Raw genomic sequence first — 20,408 nt, forward strand, 5'->3', positions numbered from 1 at the left:
TCCCTATACTGTTGGACGAGGACTTCTAAAATCAAATAATATAATGAAAAATCTAAGTCCCCAGGCTATGGGGCTATGGAATGGGTTAACTTGCATATCTCAGAATTGAGCCTTCAGTATTATGAAAATGGTTTTATGTGTATATATATATATATATGCATATATATGTATATGTATACATGTATATAATATAAATGATGGCTAAGCTGCTGCTGTCTGTGTACAAGAGACTGAAGAAAATGAATAACTGTAGATTAACGCTGTGTCAGTCAGCCACACACACAAAACCTAGCATATTAGGGAGTTTTTTTCCTCATGTATATCACAGCATATAATTTCTGTATTTGAAATAAGTTTATATCTCATCAACCAAGTCAAACATATTTTAGCTCTTCTGCCTCTAGAGATGAAGCTAATTATAATTTCTAGAGGGGCGCAATAATGGAAAATCAAATAAAACTTGCACTGCTAGTATATTTCAGAGTTGCATATACAAAATTCATAGTGGACTGGCACAGAGTCAATTACTGGGCTGCATAAGCAAAGTGCCCTGTTACATTGGGTATAAGGCAGAAATTTTTCACTCTAGGGTCTGTATCTGTCTTTTCCTAAAGTGCTGAAAAATGATTAACAGATTACAAGGATTTTAAGGGGTTTCTGTACAGTAGCATAACTTTGAAAGTAATCTTGAAGCATGCATACATATATATATAAATATATATATACTATAGACAAAGTTACTTAGAAACTTAGAGCTAAGCATACTCTATGATAGTGTCTAAAACTGTGATACTTAAAACTGAATGTCCTGATTATAAAGATGTTTATCTAACAAAAATATGGATGAGAAAGTGTGTTTCTTGTCAAGTTTGGCCTCTACTATTCTGATTTCCATAAAGCAATTCTCTTTCAATATTTTCTACAAATAAAAAGATGCAAGATGAAACCCTTGTAGATGTGTTTGCTACCTTTCAATCAGATAACCCAGGAATCAATTACTATAAATATATCAAGGTAAATTAAATTTGACAGACTTTTAGTGGGACTAATTTTTTTTTTTAGGTAACTATCTCATGATGAGTTCTTTGCTACTGGGGAAGACTATAACTTGTACATGGACAAATTAAAAAAAAAATTAAAGATTCAGTCACACATTTGACTGGATCATAGAATCATAGAATACTTTGGGTTGGAATGGATCTTTAAAGGTAATCTAGTCCATCAATATACTTTTAATTTTTCCCACTGAATGTGTTCTTTTTTGTGTGAAGTAATTAAATAATCTTTCAGCCACATAAGGAGAACAAGGGTGAATTATTTCTTATTTATTTAGAACATCTAGCTGGCAGACAGAGCAATGGGTCCCAGTCCCTGCCACATGGACAGGCTAAGCAGTGGGAAGGCTCTTTGTGGACAGGATAGAGGCAAACACCCTGGTGCTCAGAATTTAACACCCACCTATCCAGTTTGGCATGGTTTAGATCTAGAGAGCACCTCAGTGATAATTTTAAAGTTTTATAATTTGGATTGAAAAGTTTCATCTGTACCACATAGGTCCATCTACCTCTCTTCCCCCTTTCCCCCCTCTGTCTGTCTAAACTATTTAAAAAGTAAAATTTTTCATTTAGCCAATCTTCATCACATTGATAGATATCACCACTGTAGCTAATAACAGTAAGACTTCCACTTATCTCTGAAAGAACTCTAAGCACAAAGACATAAATTTTGCCTAAAGTGACCCCAAGGTTGTCTGCAGCTTGAAATCTTAAAACAATTTTGAAAAAAAAATTAGTGTCTACCAGTTCCTACCTAATCCTTGATTAAAGCAGAAGATATAAACAGATACAGGTGGAAGCAGCATTAACACAAAATTAGTTCAGTCCAATCAATTCCTTTGCTGTGCACATAAAATGAATCCATGGTGACAAGACACTTGTTCAAAAGGTATCTCTGAAACTGACTAAAAATGTCAAGTAAACAAACAAAGCTATTTGTAAGGAGTAATGTAAAGTTTATTACTTAAAGGAAAAAATGTAAGGAGCAAAGGGCCACAGTCTACATTCAGCAATATCAGAATAAAGCCAGAGTAATTATGTCAACTTTACATGTGCTAAACTCTACTGAACTAATAACTATACTCTTCATTTCCTTATTCCAAAAATTCTAGCAATCCTTTCATGTATGCCACTTGGAGCACTGAAACACTGGCACTCCCTCAAAGGTCATTTCCAGGAACACTTCTTTTCATCCTGGAAGACTGAGCTACTTCAATGGCTCTGAGTCTGCCCATCGGTGATCCAGAGATGGAATGAGCTACACAAAATTCCATTGCACCCTATCTCACACATGGCTCACCTTCAAAAAAGTGAAATACTCATAATCATAGTGGAGATAGGATGGATGACATTAAAGTGTAGCTCCCAGTCCCATAGGCAGGCCATGATATTTTTGTCCCTCCCAAAAAAGAAAACATATATACTACAACAACTTTTTTTTCAACTATTTTCCAAAGTTTTAATAAGGGTACATTGCCTCTCACTTTCTTCAAAAAGGTATGTTTCCAGGGAAAAAGCATGATTTTTTCCAAGTCATCTGTACATCAAACAACTGAGTGTGCAAAATATTATTTGTTTACTTAGTAGAAAATTGTTTATTAATCAAAAGAAAACTTGTTTAGAAATTTCTCCATCTCCACTGTAGATTTACAGTCATCTGATAACAAGGGAAACAAAGCTAACTTAGACAAAGTTTTAATTATAACAACATTGTAAAACCCCCCACATATTTCATTAATGATGGTAATTGAAACAGTGTTTACTTTGCTCTCACTGTAATTGCACTTCTAAATCCCAAGGAGCCACAGTCATTTGGTTTGTGAAGATGTGTTTTAATAGCAAGAGAATGTAATGTCAGAAAATAGAATAATAAATATGACTTTAGATGCATAAGCCATGCTTAGAGAGCTGCCCAATTGTAGGTTTAGGCTGAGTGCTACCAAATAAACTACGCTGAAACTAACTGATTCCACCAACAGCTTATTTTAAGGACAAGTTATCTATTCTTGTATGACAGTGAGTATATTCTTTGCAATTTTGCCATAAAGTCATTTGTTAGTAATATGTTTTACACAATTTTCTGCTCCTAAAAAACTCTGATTCCAACACCACTATTATTTTCAAGATACTTATAGTTAAAGGTAATGCCATTTTCCAACGTGACTTCAAGGGTTTTTCTGTTAAGATGTTAATAAAAAATATATGTAGACGACATTTATGATTACAGAAATTCATGCCCTATTTACAGAGACTTTGAGAAGATAGTATATAAGTACATAAGGTTCAAAACTGGGGTTTTGGCTCCTCAGTCTATAATACATTTGATGCTTTGGAATCCAGTTGCTGCTTCAGACTGTAATTCAGCAAGACATAATGGAAACAGCTTTATACACTAAAGTTCATTGCAACTTTCTATACACTTAAGTATGTCTCAAAGGCTGGAATTGAAAAATGAAAGAGCTAGCTATGGAATGGAGACTTAAAAAAACCTGATGACTGTAATACTCAATGGAACACTGTTTTCTTCAGACCTCTTAATCATAATTACCCCAGGATTGCAGACCTAGTCCTACTCTTAAGTGTCAATATTTTATTGACATGTAATGGAAATCCAATCAGGTCCTAAATCTGTTGCTTAGGAGATTGGCTGGCCAATAAACAGTTTTATGGAAAACAGAGCAAAGGGATTTTCAGAGACCTAAAATACTGCCTTTCAGCATAGCACATTTTTTACTGGTTTCTGAAGGGGACTGAATCTCCAGCAAATAAAATACATAATTCTTAAAAAAGAGTGACAAATTCATGCATGGATGAAACTTAAAAGGGAGAGAACTATATTTCTTTGCTTAGTAGCTTAGTGACTGTCTCCCATATGGTTTTCTTTACGGTCATTCCCTTTTTCTTCCTTTTCAGTTCAACTAGAATATGAACTCTCAAACAAAACTCCTTCTGTTCAGATTTTCTAGATAGTAATTTTCATCCCTCTTTTTTTTTTCCTTTTAACAAAAAATATTATATTACAGGCATTCTGGCTTCTGAAGCAGCCAAATTCCAGTGAACATATGCTATACAGTACATTTAACTCAGAGTTTCTTAAAATAAGTTGAAGTTTTTGCTTTTTCTTCTGTAAAAAGCTTTCAAATATTCAGTGCTTCCAGATCTTTTTATTTTATAAAAAACAAATCATATACTTATAACATTATTCTTGCAGAAGTGGTTTCATCTTTACAGTATAAGGAACCTTCGAGCAAAAATGATGTAAACATAAAAAGATGAAGGAGCTGGAATATCTTGTCTTTTGTTTGTTTTTCCTCATGATAAATTATAAAAGAAAGGAGTATAAACTAAAACAATGTATATTCATTTGCTGATGCGCTACCAAAAAAATAATATATATTATAAATATACTTTAGTTTTGTAATATTTATTAATTCATAACAGCTTAAATTTCTTCCCGTTGCTGCTTAGGAAGTATTAGAGTAGATATTAAATTTAAAGAAGAAGAAAGACCAGCCCAACCTGACACTCAACTAATACTTTAGAAGTTATTTTCCAGTAAAGAAACATTATGCCTTTATGAGACGCCAGTTTTATTGTTTTCCCTCAGCAAGCATTCTGTCTGTTAGGCAGATACATGCACATATGTGCTCACAAAGTTGGTTCATCAGGTCACAGGTTCTAAATTTTCCAAATATATCAACAGGAGTTAGGAGTGTTAAAGCAGAGAGTTAGGAGTATTAACAGTTTTGTGTCAAGAGGTGAGGAAAATTCCATCAAAAATGGGGAGGAGTGAGGAGGGAAGACCTTATGGTGACCTCTCAGTATGTAAAGGGGGCTTACAAGGAAAATGGGGACAAATTTGCAATAAATTATATTAATAAATTTATTCCCCAAATCGAGCCTGTTTTGTCTGTGATGATAAATGGTGAGTGATCTCTCCTTGTCCTTTAGTCAGGCCATGAGCCTTTTGTTATATTTTCTCTTCCCTATCCAGCTGAGATGGGGAGTGATAGAGTGGTCTTGGTGGGCACCTGGCATCCAACCAGGAATAACCCACCACTTGATCAACTGATTCTAAACCTTCATTAGTAGTGATTGAAATTTGCATAAATTTGATTTCTTATGCTCAATGACAATACAATATTTCCTGAATACAAATTTCAAAAGACAATATTTTTCACTCCTAATGTATTGCTATTAAATTAAATCCATAATGAAATGGAATATGAGTTATGCTACCAAATCAATGTGAAAAGGGCCCAGAAAACAAAAAGGGTATGAAGACGGAAGACTGACAGGTTTGATGGCCTGACTGACATGTATTTTATTCCGAAGTTACTGCTTGCAATATCACCTGGATGTAATAGAAAATTATTCTCAAAATAGAAAGTGCATATAGTATAAATCAGTGTAAATTTTGTGGTTTCATTACATTGTTCTATACTTCAGGAACTGTACTAGTGAAATGAATGGAATTATTTGCCTAATCAAATTTTCTACAGCTGAACTATTTCAGCTGAACTATTAAGAAGATTTTAAAAGAAAAAAGAAAAATATAACTTGTAAATATAATGTATATATCAAATACACTCTTATCCAAGAAAGAATCACAAAGTACTTTACCAAAAAGCAGTCCAAAGGTTTATTAAAATACTATGTATTATTTCAGCAGCATTAATCTCATTCCATTTGCCTTGACCTTGAGAGAATTGTTTGAATTCTTGTCAAATAGGGTCATAATTCTGCATTCATGTGTAACATTAAAAATTTAGATTACAAATGTATAGTTGTAATACAGACAGGTAGATAGTAAAAAAAATCTCTGTGAAGAAGAAAGAAAGTTTTGTGGTTTAGTTAAAAATGTTGAGTTTTGCAAACATTTTCCATTTCCACACTTCCATCTGATGTGCAACTGACTCTTTGCTCTCTACAACTATACGTAGGAAGAGTACTAGACTACAGGAAGACTATCAATAACTGGTTTTTAGCCTTATGATTCATCTTCCAAAATAATTTTCAGATTTTAAATTGTTCATATAGGTGCAATGCAGATTGAAGGGTGCAAATTGCAAAGTATAAATGAAAGTAAGCATCTACTCTATAACAGAGACTGCTTCAAGCCATTATCTCTGCCATATCAATGAGAAATATTGTGTTTTCCAAACCTGTGTTGAGAAGCTGTATCAGTTGTGTAAGATGTACTCACCACCACTGCAATGCTTCTGATTCTACACTCAAAAGACCTATCTGAGAAGGGAGAACACAAAGATTATAGAGCAAATACAGATTTAAAAATGTTCATTATGATGGTCACTGAAATCTGCTGTTGTTTAGAATGGTGTTGAGAGATTGTGATACTAAATATAGAGACTGTTTTCACTCCTTCCCTAGCAACTTCCCCTGCTCATGCCTCTTCAGGAAAGGACTTATGAAATCAAGTAATAACAATACAGGGAGTGCTCCATAGGAACCCAACTGACTAATGAAGTAAAGTGCTTTTTTCAGGTAAGTGTTGAGAACGAGAAATTGATACACTGATACAGAGAAAAAGAAAGAAAAGCTTTTGTTCTTTCTGAAGCATGAAGATGTTTACTCTAGAGTTTTGTTTGCTTAACCTGCTAAGTGACTCATTGCAGCAGAGTTGAGCCCTTCACCTTAAATCATCTGCAGTGTAATAGAGTGTAAGAATTAATAGCTGGGTGCTGTGATCAAAAGTGCTACTTTTCTCTATAGTGCCTGTATAAAAAAGTGTTTTACAAGAATAGGGTTTAAAATAGCTGAAATTTTCACGTCATAAAGTCTCTGTATGTGTTTGCAGAGTACCCTAAGCACAATAGGCAGAGGATATTCCGTTATTGTTTGAATAAGAGCTCTTGACAAAGAAGAGGAAAGAATATAGAGGAAGGAAAGGTAAAACCATAATATAATCCTAATCTGTATGTTCTAAACAACAAATCAAGAAATTTTCTTTTTTAAAGACTCTGTCTATTTCCAAAAATAATAAAGAGGCCTAACTGAAAGTTTTGTTTTAAATTTAATTTTTAATTTCTGTGTTTTTTCCAGGAATTAAGTACTTCATACCTATACAACACATATGAATACATATACGAATTTGTTACTTTGTGTACAGACATATATTACAGGGAAAAACTAATATCATTCTCATATCATTTTATGAGAAGTCAGCAAAAAGTGGAGTTATTAATAATTTATGAGCATATATCTAGGAATTATATACTTCCTCATATTTACTTGATTATATATGTACAGTAGGAAAAGTATAAACAATAATAATGCCATTGAAACTACTAAATCATCTACAATTTAAAAAATCATCTGTTTATCATGAAGGCTTGACATAGAATATCACAATCAGGAACTGAACTGTCCAGGAGAAATATCCAAAATTTGTTTCCCTAGATAGCTGAGACATCTTCTTAAATTTCTATACCTGTTCCACAAAAAATTACCTTTGTTTTCATTATCTATGATTGTCTAAAATAGCTTAATAGTTTAAAATAAGTTTTTTTCTGGTTATCTGATTTTTTTTCTGATTGAGATAAGTTTTTCTGTTGGAGGACATATATTTGCTGAAGAGCCCGTGAAGAACTGAACAGATGAGCAATGAGAACAGGTGTAATTAATAGACCCACAAAAAGGAAGATTGTAGCAGTGTATTAAATTTTTAGAGACACAGAAACTTACAGACATGTACCTGTACAGTTGTAATTCGGAGTTCCTATCTCACACCTGAAATCTATCAACTCCTGTTTCTCTCTAGAAGGGACTGACAATGCAATCTTGCCTTTATTATTTCAGGTTGACACACATTACTGATGACCCGTAGCTACCCTGCTCTTAAGATACTACCAAACTGGCAGTCCATGACTGTCTTTTCTACTATTCTGGGCTCAAGTGTCAAAATGCTGGCAGTGGCAGGGGTGGAGAGCTTGTGCTGGAGCAGTGGCAAAGCAAGAAGAGGAAGTGATGGATAGGAGCTATTATGAACTCACCACAACCCACAGTGCAAACCCTTCAGTTCTGTGTGATGGAGGGACAAGCCAGAAATGAGCCTGGGAAGAGGCGAGTAAGAAGTAGGTTTTGACTTTAGCGTGATCCTATTTTATATTATCATTGATATATATTCGAACAGGCAATAAATAAAATGAATTTGCCCAAGTCAAGAAGGCTTTTCCCATGACAGTAACTGGTAAGTAATCTCTCTGTTCTTAGGTTGACCAAAAAACTTTCTTCCATCTCATTTTCTCCTCCTATCCTGTTTGAGGAGGGGGAGTGAGCAAGCAGCTGGTTGAGCACCTGAAATTAACAGTTAGCACACCAAAACTGCCCAGATACCAGAAGCTGTGAATGGTTGATGCAGATACCAAGTCAGAGAAGTGGTGCTATGGGAATCACAGTTACTTCCTGGGATTATTCTGTGATTACAGGATGCCTAATGAATAGTCGTGCTCCGAGGGAAATGCTGTCATTTTCTATGATGTGTGACTTCTCCACTTGACTTGAAGATCCACTCTCTCATTTCTTCTTCTTGTCTCTTAGCACTGAGACCCTACAACCTCCCTAGCCAGTTATCTAGGTACTTGATAAATTTATGCTAATACTAAACAAAATAATATTTTTAAAAGAAGTATATTTTTTCTTGTTCTACCATTAGTAATCATAAAGTATACTTCATCACTGTGATATTTCCTTTACATTTCACTTAGTATTTCAAACCAAATGTTACTGTTGCCTCAGTTTCTTCTTTCCCTTGATATCTTTATTTCACATCCCTAATAATTTATATTCCTGTCCTCTAAAGTGTCTCCTATTAGTCCTTTTTTCTTTTAAGTCTACTGCCCAATCCTAGAGGCAGTATGCCAGATGTCTTCCATGCCAAACAAAGCATCATAATTACCTTCTGTGTCTTACAAGCATTATTCTGCTTAATAAAGCAGAAGTTGTAGGAAAAGGTAAGATGTTTTATTAGCCCCGTGAATGTAATTTAGATTATCACAGCTGCAATAATGTCATTATGCACTTTTGTAATTCACTGCAGCATTTTCGTCTATAAAGGAATTATTCCTCATTTATTTGTGCAAATCATAAATAATGCAATTAATTTACAGTAAGTTTGCAATCCATGAAACACACAGATTTTTTCTGCCTTAAGACCATCTGCCTAGTCCTCCCTTTTATTTTACCATTGTATTGTGCATTTTTTCCCTTTCATTGCTTTTTATGTTTTTGGCTTTTGTAAGTGTTTTTAGTCTTCCCCTCTCACCTCCAGCTGTATTACTCTTTCATACTAATCCTTGTTTTCTCCTTATTTACAGATCATTAAGAGGTCCTAATGTACCATTTAGTTTCTAATTACCCTTCTTCCATGTCAACACACTTTTGTAAGTTTTCAAGTTTCTGAAACATATTTATACTTTATTAATCTGTAGTATTTGCTGATGTATTTCTTCTAGATCACTTCCAGGTAAATTATCTTCAAATTATAGTCTAATCTGGTCTGCCTTTTATTTCAGCTAATTATTCTACTTTCTGAAGAAAAATGATCTCACACAAAGTAGAAGAACTCATTGGATAATCTTTTATTATTGATATTGTCAAATTTTAGGAAGCCAGTGTACGTCCTTGGGTTGTCATCCATAGCAAATAAAGGGAGTTTAGTTAGCAATATGCCTTCTGGTTCATGTATATGGTGCATAACCATAGTGGACTAAAATGTGTTCAATTCCATTCCTTTGGGGCTATATTACTTTCCTTACAAAGATCCGTAAGTAGCAGATTTTGTACTTTGCAACCTAAAGTAAAATAAATAAATAAATTAAAGAACGTTTGCAAATATTTTAGAATATCAACTCCAGCAAAGTTTTGTTCCCAGAAGCATTTTAAGGATTTAAGAGGGAATTCGAAAGAAAGAAATAAGGAAAAACAAGCTTTAAATGAAGATTTAGATGGAACCTTGACTATGCAACCATCATGCCATCTTCCATAAAAAAAAGGATATTGAACCTTTACTGTTTGTACTGTACCCTAATTAAGGTAACCCCTTATATCCCTTTTATTCTACAATTCTATTTCCAGTTATTCTAACATAAATTATGGGGAAGAATATATTCTCACACAAGTCTGAATGAAGGTGGATTCCACTGTAATTTTACTGTGTCCCCAATATCCCAGTAAATATTTTTTGTAGTTTTCAAACTATCAGTGAAATTTCACTGAATTATTTTCAGACATTCCATCTGTTAAAGACTTTATTTGACTTTAGTTATTTAAAGGCTACAGAAGATTTCTGTCTTCTCATTGAATCTAGTATTTACAAGAGTCCTTCTGTGATCTCCCGCATTCACGTTCACTTATCCAGTCTCTGTTGGAATGTTTTTTATATTTCTGTATTAGTACTAAGTTAAAAAGTCAGTGGGTCTGGCAAGCTTTCCAGGTATAGACAAGACATTGCAAACTTCATCAGAATGACAATATCTGTTTATTATTTACCAGCTTAGAAATAGACTCCTCTGTGGCCTACTAGAGATAGTCACGATCAATTTATTGATTGTTATTTGGAAGCTACTTTCCCCAATAAAGCATGAGTGATCCCAAGCATAAATTTACTTCTATTTTCAACCCCAATGGGGGGAAAAAACCCACCACAACTCCACATGGTTATATTGCTCCTTCAATGTGAAGCATGGTGTATCCTAGTTAAAGAACACTAATCGTTCTGACAGTTACTGTGGATATTTTGCCAAACCTTAAGTCTGTTCAAAGCTGGGTGCAGTTATTGGGTGCAGATATTGTTTTGCATTGCAAATACTTAAATCATCCATGTCTGCAACTTTAAGTTTTAGTAGTTTTGTTCTGGCAGCACTCTTAAACTTCTGGGCTCAGCTGTAAATGCACTTGGAGAAAATATATTTACAAGTTTTTTTGAATGGCTCATAATTGAGATGTCTATTTTTTTTCCTCTTGGAATAATTTAGCTGTAATTTTGTACCAACCAATCTATTTTGATATTTATTCTATTTTAATACATCTTAAGAGTTTCTTATATCTGAAAAATAATTAGTGTTGTACATTTGCAATTTTTTTTAGAATGTTCAATCTGTTATGGATTTTTCCTAGTCTAAGAACAGTTTCTCACACTTGAAACTTTAGTTAGAGTTTCTCATTTTTAAAATTGAGATTTTTCTTTAATAAAATTATTTTTTCAGAGATGCTTAGAAATAAATACAAATGACTACATTTGCTGTATTAAAATTAACTTTATATTAGATAACTGTCACGGTTTGACACTGGCACTATGCCAGCGCTTTTGTGAAAATGTAACTTATCAATTGAATGCTGTGAAACGCAATTGAGAACAGAGTAAAGCAGGCCAAACTTACTAAAAAGGGGAAAACTTTATTATAATACTACTACTACTACTATAAAAGAAAAAGGGAAGAGAAAAAAACACACACAAAATTCAAAATGAAACTTTTCAAAACATTCCTCTTTTCACTACCTAACTCTGACAAAACCACAGCGAGACACATTTGGACCATTAATCAAGTCTTCACCCTTCCACATAATCAATACTGAGTCCATCAGGGGAGAGAGGAGTTTTCTTTGCACTATAGACTCCCAGGAAACACAGCTGCCACCTCGTGTGTTTCCATGTCGCACATGGCACCGCCTAAACACACCAGCCAGTGTGACACTCTCCTCTCCATGTCACAGTGCTCTCACCACCATGCATGGACAGACACTGCTTATAGGGCTCCTTTAAGGATGCTTTGCCAAGGACAAACAGGAACAATAGTTTAGTGTCTTATTTTGGGACTACAGTGCCCCCCATTTTCCCCTGGGGCCGAGGGTCCAAGAACAGAGATCGCCTTCTCTATTTCTTTGCAGATGGAGGGCATCTTCATACCTTCTTCTGCTTTTCTCTGTTCATTCCTGAACTGGTAGTTGCTGGAGGAGTTTCTTGGCTTACTATTGCATCCCCCTAAAATGCAGTCTCTCTTGGAGAAAGGATTGGTTCAATCTATGGCTGACAAAAAGAGTCCAGCCAAAAGCCACTCCATCATCTCCCCACAACATTCTTTCCCTAACATCTGAGGTCCCAGGCTGTCCCTCTTTCCTTCAAATTGAGGAGGAGCAATATTTCACAAAGCCTTCATTTCACAGGAAAGGGTTAAAATTCCCGGACTCCCTGGACAGCTGAAATCTCGGCTCAGGACTCTGTCTCCCATCTCCCACGCTGGGCATCTTCCCCCCCACTTCTCCTTCTCCTCTGCCGGCAAACTCCCAGGTGTCTGCAGGCTCTCTGTCTCTTTCCCTTTAGGCTGGGGGGGTAAACAAAGACATCTCAGACATTCTCCACCCTTCTGTCCGCAGGAGCTGGCCCAGCTCGGTTCCTGATCCTTCACCCCCTGGCCTACCTCCCCAGGCCACATGGCTTTCCCCTCTCCCACCCAGCTCACTGCTGGGCACGGGAGGTTTGCACCCTCCAATGACCGGAACCAAAGAGAGCGAGTTCTCCTGGGAATTCTGCTTTTAACCCCTCTGTGTTCTCAGAGGCACGTCCACCTTCAATTGGTTATTCTAAGTGTCAGTATCTGAACTTGACCCCTGACTGGAATGACTTCTTCCTTCCAAAAAATTATTTTTCTGTGTCAAACCATGACAATAACACATAGCTCAAGTAATATGATAATTTAAAATTAAAATACTGCTAAATAATTTATTTATATATGATTTAATATAAATATTGCACATCATTTTCCAGCGAATGGAAGTGCAGCTTGCCATCTTGTTCAGTTGTGATTATTCTGCTATTCCATTCAAAATAGCAGCTACATGGATATGAATATATTAAGCTTAAAGATATTTATATGAACTTATTTAATCTAATGTATATCTTAAAGCATATGTTGAAGAAATACACTATTTTTGAAGTTTTTAAAATTTTTTTAGTCTCACTCTTAGCAGATGAAAGGTTTTTGGATGCTTCACTTCCATTGTTTTAAAGGTAAATATCTGCTGTTGAAATTCCCTGGTTTCTGGTGACTTAATTTTCAAATTTTTATTTGTTTTTTTATTTATCTTCTAATATATGTATTGTGGTGAGCAGCCAGTCTTAATTTCTAATTGATAAACCAAACCAAAAAGCATTAGAATTTTCAGTCCTCATCTTTTTATACAAAGAGGAGGACATGTAGCATATCAGGGTTTTTCTATTATATATATTTATATTTTATATGTTTTTTATTATATATTAACCATAGAAAACTCTGTTTTCCTTTTTATTTATTTTTTTTATTTTTTTAAATTTTCAGTATAGAGATGTCTTGATTGATTTCAGTATAGAGAAAGCTATTCACTAGCTAGGGTCTTTTTAAATTCAATTTTTTAAGAAACTTCTCATACTGCAAAATTATCATCACTAACTCAACATACCTCAGTGTCCTGACACTTTAATTAAGAATAAGTCCATCTTCTATGATTATCTGTTTTTCTGTTAGCTGATATTATTTTACTGAGGCCAGCAGAAGCAACACTATTCACTAGATTAAGATCAAACACTCATTTCATGTTTGAAAAATTAATTCTATAAAATAATTCCATATGCAGGTACAGCTTCAATCCATTTTTCCTTTATTGGCTATCTTGATCTTCTACTCTTATAAAAGAGTATTTTGTACTTCTCTCATTTTATTTATTTGTTTGTTTATTTGGTTCTGTTTTCTGAAGGCAGCTTTTGAACCTGTGGGATATTTATCTCTGTCCATTACTTTGCTGCTCTTGGCTACTTTCTTCAAAATCTGGGAAACAGCAGGTTAGGAGCCCTTAATGATACAAACATTCTCTCCTGAAAATTCTGAACTATTGCACTCTCTGAAAGACTTCAAATTAATAAATTGCCTTGATAAAGGGCTAAGGAATATCTGTTGTCTGAATTTTACCTGACAAGGAGCTGAACTTCAATTCAAGGAAAAACAAGGTAAACCTTAATTTTGCCTTGTTCCAGGTTAGAGAATAATGGGAGCTGGACATTTATCTGGCAGAGATTGTTTCCCTTCCAACCTGCTTTGATGTCTGAGCTTCCTGGGGCTCTTAGAGCAGAGATGAAAATAAAGGCTAACTGCTCTCATTTCTTCCTCTGCAAAAAGAGAGGATCCCCACCATCAGAGGAGCATAACTCAAAGCAGAGTTAACAGCAGGGGCTGTGCTGGGAGCACCAAGACACTTCAGCATCTCCTGCATGCATCCTCCATTCAAGGAGTGCTTTTCACACAATCCTTCTGGTAACACATACAATCCTTTTCCAGTGATGTGTAAACACTGTAACACAGCTGTAAATTCAGAATGATGCCTGTGCAATGAGAATAATGATTTAATTTTCAAAGAATGTTTCATACTAGCATGATCTATTGGTATTTAATACAAAATTGTATTAACCTTAGTAAAAGTGGGATTATTCTCAAATTTGCTGCTTCAAATTTGCATAAAGAAAAATTTTATCTGGTAAGTTTGACATAAAGCAAAATAGACTTTTCATAAACAAAATATCTTAATTTTGAGTCACTACTTCTGTCATTAATAAATATTTAAGTGAAGAAAATTCAAAAATTGTACTTTTTCATAACATATTGGATTCCATACAATTTGGGATATATAAGAATTAACATATAAATATATCTAGTCCTGCCAAGAAACAGAGATTTATAAACATAGTCACAGTGAGAAGTAATACAATGAGAGTTAAAATTGTAACTCTGACTCACTAAAACTGATCTGTGGAGCAGAGGTTTTTCTATTGAGGCTTATTCTTTAGAAGAGAAAAGAAAATTAAGATATTGATAATGTCCACTATAAATATTCAGTCACACTTTTCTGTCTTACTTTAGAGATCTCTTATTGCCTAAACCCAGAGACCTAATCCTTTTTCAAGGTAATGGATTTTGTAAGCACTCTTCTCTTTTACCTTAGTTACAGAAAACAAATTTCAGCCTCCTATTCAATTGCCACAAAATCATATTGCCATATTTCACAAATAAATACACCAAAACAAAACCCACACTGAAAATGTAACACAAATCATCCATAAAATACCCCAGCTGGGTTTTCTTCCACTGAACAACTCAGATAGTAATGCCTGTATTTTATATAAACACCACGTGCAAAGAGAGCAGACCACCTATCATGCACAACTGAGCTACAGTGGACTTGCAGTGGACTTTTACCTTTGCAAGAGCACTTTTCACTGACATCATGACTCCATGCTTTCTGTTTCTCCGTTGAGACATCTCTCTCACTTAGACGTTGGATTACTTAATTGACAACATAAGTCTGAGAGGTATTTTCAGTACACAGCAAAATTTGCCTTTAAGTAAGTGAGAGCACAAGACATAGGAACTCTCACTCAGCTAAGGTTTAACACCGCTATTTCTTTCTCAGTCCTAAAATATTTCATGGAGTACAGAATTATCCAACAATAGAAAATGACCTTCAAATACCCAGTAGCGCTTTCCTTCCTGTCCAAAACTGGTATGATTTAACCAGTAGTCTACAGTCTGTTCTTTGTGTTTGCTCTCTGACAAGATGTATTTGCATTTCTTGTGGCATATTGACATAGTTTTATATTCAGTTGGAATAAATGGAGGTTATTAAGAAAGGCAGCAGTTAGGAAAGGGTACTTTGGTCATGAAATATACTATGTATTTGCTGCTTTTCAGTGAGAGAAATATTTGTCTACCAACTTCTGAATAAAGGTTTTAGCAAGCAGATCATAATATAAAAATGCATATTCATGCATAAATTTTTCTATTAACAAAAAATATATTACCACTGTACTAGTAAACCAAATTTTATCAGTGTGTATGAGACAGATGGTTTAAGAGATTTACCCAGTTAAGAATACTTTGCTCACTGATAACAGTGCTGTGTGATGAATATGTGACACACCTATTATGAGGATGAATTAAAGATTCTTCAGTTTACACATAATAGGAGGTTGTATGAGGAAGAAGAAATCTCAGGTGTAAACTAAGCAGCAGTGATAATGTTGGTGGAATGAGACAGTGTCAGAGGACATAGCCACTTGAAGCACTTTTCAAGTAACACTGGATCTCTTCTTCAGTAGTTGTACTGGAGAAAATAAATCAACAGCAATATAGTTACAAAATTAAAATATTAATTCATACCATGACTCTTTGGCCATGCAGAGCTGACGTGGGAGTACTGGGATTTCTGTGATATAAAAGGAGCTGTGGTATAAACTACAGAGATGTGGGTCCTTAAGAGCGCTGAGGATGAATCTCAAACACCTACTGGACCATCTCAGTCACCTGCCCCACCTCTCCCATATTCCCTCAGTCAGTGAAATTAAACTCACAACCATTCCTATAAAGATTCATGCTCTCTTTGAATAGTAAAAGAAATGCAGAAATAGAAGAAGACAATGCAAGACAAAATCAAATAGACAAGACCAAGTAAACACAAACATACATGTGCCTGGATACTGCCTTTGTGCTGTGCTTGACAGAGTTTATGGACAAAGCAGATTTTAAAATACTTGCCTTAAATTTAACATCTCTTATTTTCTTCCTGGATAGTCACTGACAGTTGCATGTGTACCCTGATTTAAGGACGAAACTCATACATAGACATGTACTGGCTCACCAGGCTGTGACCCTGCCAGCCTCAGGCAGCCCACCTTCCCTAGGAGGGACCACCTGGTCCCCAGCTGCTACTCCAGAAGGTCACAGATTTGACACAGGTGTCCTGTCTGCCAATGACACCTGAATGCCTAAGGTGCCCTTAGCTACCTCAGACAGCATTTACTCATTTTCACTCAAAAGTGAAAAGTTAGGCCTAACAACATATAGAAGTTGGTTTCCTATATCCATAGTAATAAACACAAACATGGATTATTTATAAATTTAAATAGGATTATGAGCTTCACCCTGCTAGGTATAAACCACAAACATGTTTTAAACTACAGATTAAATTATGCAAAATTATTTCCAGTGGAAATATTTTCTGCCTCCAAATCCCTTTGATTGACAATGTTTACCTCCAGCTTTCATATTGTTCATCTGGAACATTCTCTAAAGGAAACTTAAATCTTTAGAAAATTGCAAAAAAGGACACTAAGTTCAAAGAGTTTTTAAAATTAAGACTTTGGACAACCATAAGTCAATAAATGATGCTAACAAGTTAGAGAAGACATTTCGTAATATGGGTTTGGTCTTGGTAAGGATAAACAACAAGTGAGCCTATCCATTCCTGTATGTACAACATAAACCCATAGCAAAAGAGAAAAATGTCTATTGGAAATCCAATACAATATGCTTAATTTATTATAGATTTACTTTTATATTTGTAGCTGTTATATCTATAAAAATGCATGTAAAGTGTATGATCAATTAGCATAAGTGTTTACCATCATGTTTCCAGTCATAAAAAATAAAGTTTTCAGAAGAGTATAACTTCATTGTTGTTGCAGAAGTACTTCTGCAAACATACAAAGAAATGCTAAAGTGTGGTAGCAAATCCTGTATCTTACCATTTATATCCTGTCAATGTAGAAAAATAACAGTATTTTTCTTTAGAACTCTTGGTTTATCAAGAGCATATTAATTGCTCTTTTCAGAAAAAGGGAGCATTTGCATATCTACGGCAAGTTGTCAGTTTAAGACGTATCAAGGGAAGCTGTGTGAGTCATACCATGTCAAAGAACAAAGCACAAAGTAAGTTTAAGTAAATGCTGCAACCTGACATTCTATGTCAGAAGCAGATACATTATTACCAAGGTAATCCAATCTATGACAACTTCATTATCTAAAATTTTCTGTGTTGAAAAGACACGTTTGCTATGGTTTGCAAAGGTCTCTTATAATCTGAAAGCCTCTGCTTCATAAGGGCAATATTGTAAGTGATTTACATGCCATGCTCAGAGCTGCCCTTGTATGGATGGAGTAGAATTTTCTTTTCACAAACAAACTAGCTACAACAAGATAGTAAGATAAAACACTGAGATATCATAAATTTGTCATACATAGAAAAATATCAATATCAACAATACAACAGTGGGAAAGATAGGTTTGTTGTTTTTTTTTTTTTAAACTGAACAATTGTGCATAGTCAAATGTGCTCAGTCTAGCATTAATAAAACAAGAAAAGATTTACCCAGTCTTTTCTGAGGTGTTTAGCTTTGCTGTTTTAAGTACCTACAACCTGTTTGAAGAGCCTCTAAGGCATCTGAAATTTGTCTAGAAATCTAAAATCTTAGTAACTTACTGTCTTTCTTAGGCTCCTAATTCAGCCACCTAGGTAGATGTTTAAGCCCTTACTAATCTCTTGTACTTGCTGGTTGTGCAGGAAGTCTTTCTAATAGCAAATTTACTAAAATTTACTAAGGTGATAAACTGTAGGATATAGGAACAACCTTACTCAAACACATGGCATTTGTCATAATTCCAAGAAAAATGCCCTTCTGTATATCTTTAAACACTTTATTTTGAGATGGTGGGTGCTGAGTACATAGTAAATTTAACATTTACAATTAATGTATCCAGGTCAAAATCTATATTTTTGAGGTTTAAAAAAACCACAAAAACTTGTGCCTGGGGAAGATAATGGAGAAGCTCCTCCTAGAAGCTGTGCTTTGGCACATGGAGGGCAGGGAGGTGATTTGGGACAGCCACTATGGCCCGATCAACCCAGTGGCCTTCTGTGATGGAGTGACTGCATCGGTGGACAAGGGAAGGGCTGCAGACGTCATTTATCTGGATTTCTGTAAAGCCTTTGATGTGGATCCCCACCAGATCCTTCCTTCTAAATTTGCAACAGAAGGATTTGATGGGGACACTGTTAGGTGGACAAGGAATTGGCTGGATAAATCCAGATAGCTGTTCATGGTTCAGAGTCCCAATCGACACTGGTGACATGTGGGGTCTCTCGGGGAATCCATTTTGGAACTGGTGTTATTTAATATTTTCAATAATATTGGAACACTTAGTGATATTAGATATAGATGAAAGGATCAAGCACACCATCAGAAAAAATGCAGATGGCACCAAGTGTCAAACTGAAAAAGAGCAGGCTAAGATTAGATGTTAGAAAGAATTTTTTTTTCTGTGAGGATGGTGAGGCACTGGAACAGGTTGAAGTTGTGGAAGCCCCATCCCTGGAAGTGTTCAAGGCCAGTTTGGATGGGACTTTGAGCAGCCTGGTCTAGTGGAAGGTGTCCCTGCCCATAGCAGAGGGTTGGAGCTAGATGATCTTCAAGGTCCCTTCCAACTCAAATAATTTAGATTCTATGATAATCCCACAACCATATCTGGTCATAATACTTATCAGCTTGCTTTGGACCATTCTTAAAATTCTATGCATTTCAGAAAGAAAACTCCTAGGAACCTGAAACATTCACAAAATCTCTTTTTGGAAATGAAATTTGAAGACAATTGTCCTCTCAGAAAAAACTTGACTTGAGAAAGACAACAGTCTTCCTACCTTTGATTGTTTGTTTGCATGTGTTTAAATTGGTTCAACAGATTATGTGGATTATATACTTTTATTTGTTATTTTGCCCATTTTAGTATAAATTGCCAGAAAATTGGTTTTTTGAGAGCACTACTGGTTGTGGGAAGACCTGTGTGAATCTAACAATATAAATCAAGCCAAAGGACAGTACACGCAGCTAAGTACACATCTTAGAAAATTTTGACTCTATGATCACAAAAAGTTTAGAAATTGCAGCATGGACAAATCATTGAAAGTTAAATTGTTTAAGTGTAGTGCTTCCCAAGTCTGTAGAACTTAGCATTAGCCAGAGAAATACAGCAAACAAGGTACTGCTCAGGAGCTCTGCAGTGTCTGGTTTAACAGCACTGGAGTTCCTTGGAAAAGGGAAAGACTCATAAGGGGATAAAGCTATCTTTGTTTTTTTTTATTTTTTTAGATTTTTTTTTTTTAATTTGAGATACACAGAGGTGCAAATTACAATTAATTTCTTTTGTTCACTATTTAGGCTACTGTCAGGTTCTTGATCCCATTGTTATGACTAGCAATGCACATGGCTCATATCCCAGGGCAGACTGCACTGTTGTATTCATACTCCTTTTTAACAGTTTAAAAATTAACTGACTCTTTTATCTGGGTACATTTTGTACATGCATCTATATCCTGTACAAACTGGTTGTCCTGTTGAGTGATGCTTACTCCCACTGACGTCTGCTGTGATAAGATGGAATGAGTCACACTAGGTGTTCGTAAAGGTTAACAAGTAATATATTCAGAGCTGTAGATAAATCACGATGCCCTTCTATGTGGCAGATGCTACAAAGAAAA

The 20,408-nt window shown here is 35.1% G+C and overlaps 1 long non-coding RNA gene across 3 annotated transcripts in view; it reads right to left on the reverse strand.

The window, feature by feature from the left end:
• Window positions 1-7,386, reverse strand: part of LOC146767824 (uncharacterized) — a 45,694-nt gene extending 38,308 nt beyond the window's left edge. For all 3 annotated transcript variants that reach the window (XR_014954221.1, XR_014954220.1, XR_014954219.1), the window contains exon 1: window positions 6,262-7,386. This is a non-coding gene — a long non-coding RNA (uncharacterized LOC146767824). The remainder of the gene's footprint in view (window positions 1-6,261) is intronic.
• Window positions 7,387-20,408: the final 13,022 nt, after the last annotated feature.

The sequence above is a fragment of the Lonchura striata genome, chromosome 3 (assembly GCF_050655825.1).
Source record: "Lonchura striata isolate lonStrDom1 chromosome 3, ASM5065582v1, whole genome shotgun sequence".
Classification (NCBI taxonomy): Eukaryota; Metazoa; Chordata; class Aves; order Passeriformes; family Estrildidae; genus Lonchura; species Lonchura striata.